The sequence below is a fragment of the Sus scrofa genome, chromosome 5 (genome assembly GCF_000003025.6).
Source record: "Sus scrofa isolate TJ Tabasco breed Duroc chromosome 5, Sscrofa11.1, whole genome shotgun sequence".
NCBI lineage: Eukaryota > Metazoa > Chordata > Mammalia > Artiodactyla > Suidae > Sus > Sus scrofa.
The window spans coordinates 80,884,231-80,888,486 of record NC_010447.5 but is presented as its reverse complement, the minus strand read 5'-3'; positions in this window follow the sequence as shown (position 1 = coordinate 80,888,486).

Here is a 4,256-nt window from a genome sequence, read left to right as displayed (position 1 = left end):
CTCAGTGAAAGACCCTGAATGCCCACATGGGTGACGGCCCCTGGGTGGCACCACTTCACTCGTGCTGTCACATATTCTCCCTGGTGAAGGAAGGGGGTCTGTGTTACTCTGCAGGGCAAGGACACCTGGGACCCGGCCCCGCGAGTCCTTTCCCCCTTCTGATTTTAATCTGTTTCTTTTCATGGTCATAAGCTTTTCTGAGTCCTGTGAATTCTTCTAGCAAATTCACTCAGACTGAGGTTGGTCTTGCGGCCCCAGAGCCAAGAGCACGTTCAAGGCAGAGGGAATAGCAGGTGTCAAAGCCCTGTGATAGCCCTGAGCACAGCAATGGAAGAAGCTTGATCAAAGTCAGTTAGGGGGAGTGAAAAGCAAGCAAGAATGAGATACAAGATGCCTGTGTTTTCTCTTCACAATGAATGGTAGCCCCATAAGGGTGGACATGGACCATTCTTAGTCACCAAGGCAGCTCTAGCACTTAGCACAATGCCTGGCATATTGCAGATGCACAAAGAATATTTACTAAATAAATGAGTGAGTGAATGGATCAATCTGGACTTTATGTTACGCCCTGTAACAAAGGTAATTATTACTGATAACTGTAACCCATAATCACCTCTCAATACTTCAAGCTTGCCCAATCAGATGTAATAACTTAGACTGTACAACTGCAGCAAGGCAGTCAAGACAAGAAAAAGAAAGAAAAAAAATTACCTCAAAATATTTCAAACTTAACTGCAGTTTGCAGATAATTTTCTGAATTTATTGCAGTAACGCATGAAAAATGTAGAATTTATCTGCAGGACAGACTTTGAACTTGCACAATAATGAAATTCCCTTACGTTGGGAGGTCCCACAGTGGCACGGTAGATTAATGATCTGGCTTGTCTCTGTGGTATTGCTAGTTCCATTCCTGGCCCAGATGGGTCAAATAAGGTCCTGGCATTGCCACGGCTGTAACAGAGGTCTCGAATTTGGCTCAGTTTCATTCTGTTGCAGGAGAACTTCCATATGCCACAGGTGTGGCCAAAAGTCCTTTAAAATTTCTCAACTTTTATAACTTTCCCCTAATTTAAGTAGCACTGGTCATCACTGTTCCCATTTTATATATAAGAAACTACAAGGTTACTGCTTGGTCCAAAGTCATGAGCAAATTAATGGTAGCTCAAAGATTATACTTCTGGCCTCCTACATGCTCCTGGAAGCATTACTTAAGGGAAAAGCAGTTTGGAGGAGAGGAAAGGAGACGAGGCCTTGGATAAGGTGAGGCTCTGACACTTACTAGCTGAGTGACGTGGGACACATCCATTAACCCTTGACAAGCCTGTGTGCTCATCTATTAAACAGCAATACTAAAATTGATCCTAAAGCTCCAGTTCTTACTCTGGGAATAACGGACTTCTGGGGATCCTTGGCTGAACTTCCAGACTGCATGAACCTGTAAGCAAAACCCATGTTTAACCTTTCGCATATAATTACGAGTGCAAGGATGTATGCATAGCTTTCATTATATTCTCAGAACCATCTATGACCCTGAATGGGGAAGGACAGTCAGTATCTATTTGTGTGGACAGTTACCAACAGTGCAAGAAATGGCTGTGAGCAGGTTCTGGAGCATGACGGGTTTGGAATCCAGTTCAGCTATTACTAGCCATTTCCTGAGGTCCTGGCTGTTTTCTCATCTTTAAAATGGGGAGACGGGGAAGAGTACAGACTCATGGAGTCACCATGCAGATTCAACATGGTCATGCCTACAGGGTGGACACAGATGGTGCATCTCAGTAAACGTGAGCCACTGTCCCTGTCGCCACGAGACAGCCAACATGGGAATCCGTGGGGTCACTGAGAGTCACCACACCCACAACATTCCATCAACAACTCTGGCCGGTTTTCAGTCTGAAACTTCTCAATTCATTCAACTCGTTTCCACCCCAAACTTCCTTTCTCTACTGCAGGCCCTTACGTGTCTTCCGGAAGATCTCCATGCTTTATCCCCCTTGAATCCTCCTCCCACTGGGGTGAACAGCAGGTACTAAAATCCTAACATAACTTAAGCTCCTAAGCTCTTGGCCTAAAGCAGGGCTCTGCACACCACACTCGAAGGGGCCTCTTGAGTGGCTGCAGGGAGGTGAGGCCCCTTGGTTCTTTCTTGAACCAAAGCAGGTCAGGTGTGTGGAAATCTGTGCATGTGGCTTCCTCCCAGTGCGAAGAAAGGGCTGCACTGCTTCAAACAAACAGACACACACACACACACCCAAAAAAAAGCCCAGACAAATAATCACATCCACTCTCCTTTGAAAAATGGAATTCAAGGTCCTAGACACTATGGCAACATGATGGCGCCCAGCTCTGCCTTTCTTCCCATTTCCACGTCACGCCCCTAGGCCTGTATCATGGAGCAACATGATCCAGGACAGTACTTTTCAATTTTTCTCATGTCAGGATCACTTTACACTTTTTAAAAGAATTCAGCCTCAGTATTACTTTCCTATTACTGTTAAAAACAACTGCCACAAAATCAGTGCCTTGAAAACAGCACAGATGTATTATCTTACAGCTCTGGCCATCAGAAGCACAAAAAGGGCCAGTGGGGCTGCATTCCTTCTGGAGGTTCCAAAGCAAGTCATTATGATAATGTTCTGATGCAGGACACCCCTGAGTCAGACTCTGCGAGAATAATTTATTACACTGAAAAGCCCCTTTTAATAGTACCTATTTCCAGGCTTCACTTTTTCAACTTGGCCAGGTGCTCTCTGCCACTAATATTCCACTGCTGATGCTACAGTATCTGTTCCAAGTAGGGCTGCTGGATTTTCTCCCCTTTCTCACTCTAGCGGTTGGATTCACCGAAATCTTACAGCTCAGAACTGATGCTGAAGTCATCTGGTTTTCTGGCAGTTGGAATCTGGAAATGGCCCCCATTCGTCAAGCACTTCCTGTGTCCCTGACACTGTGTTAGCTCGTCCTGTGCATTAATTATCGCCTTCAGTTTTCACAGCACTGTGCCAGAGGGCAAGTCATTACCTCATTGGACCCGTGAAAGGGGACCTTCAGAGAAGCCACATGACTTCCCAACACACATGGGGAGAACACAGGGGTCACTGATCTAGAGAACAGACCCCACCCCTGTCACACAGCCGATGGTCTCCGCCAGGGTGACAAAACCCTGCCATACAGGGCTCCAATACAACCTCTCTATTTCAGAAATGTCTTGCCCAGGAAGAAGCAGATCCAAATAACTCTGGTGTTTGTTCCGGGAACTTTCTGAAAACCCCGTGTATCCAAACTACAGACTACTCAGCTAGTCCACATCAGGGCAACGAGCCCTTTCCCAGAACTCTTAGCTGTCATCAACCACTGCTTCCTCGTCAAGGCTGCATCCACACCCCACCGCACCCCGGGCAGCCACCCCACACGGTTATCACTCAAAACACGTCCCTCGTCCCTTTGCCTGGCGGGTGCCTGCTTTGAAAGACCCATATTAACAAGCCCTCTAAAGCACCAAAGATGTCCTGCCCCTCCTGTGATTCTACGAAAATGGCTACGTACAGTGGTCCCCCTACCGCAGAAAGCAAGAAGCCTGATCGACAGGTCATTCTGCTAAGCGGCGGCAGTCAACCCCTGGTTTCTCATGTAGCACGTGTGTGTCCCAACGTGTATCCACGCCCTCTTCAGGCCACTTGAAAAGTAAACCCTCACAGGTACCTGGTGCAACAAAGCAGTGAATCACTACTAGGACATCCCTGGCAGCCCCACCTCATGGTCAGTCTGGTTCGGCTCCAGTCTCGGGTAAGCCTAGACTAATCCCAGATATTCCCTGGTCTCCTTGTCAGTTTCTGTAGTAAGCTATAGCCAATTAGTCTATCCAAGAAACGACCTAGGAGTTCCCATTGTAGCTCAGCAGGTTAAGAACTTGACTAGTATACATGAGGATGTGGGTTCGATCCCTGGCCTCACTCTGCGGGTTAAGGATCTGCTGTTGTCTTGAGCTGTGGTGTAGGAAGTCTTGTACAGGGCTCAGATGTGGTGTTGCTGTGACTGTGGGTGTAGACAGCAGCTCCGATTCGACCCTAGCCTGGGAACGTCCATGTGCCACAGATGCAGCTATAACAAAAAAAAGAAAGAAGAAAAGATCTAGAAATGCCTTGAAGATCCCAGTTGCACCAAGAATACACCTGGCATTTAAGGGCTGATGAAAATGAAATTCCCCAGGTCCAAATATCAGTAAGTTTTCACTGCATAACAACCACAAAACCTCA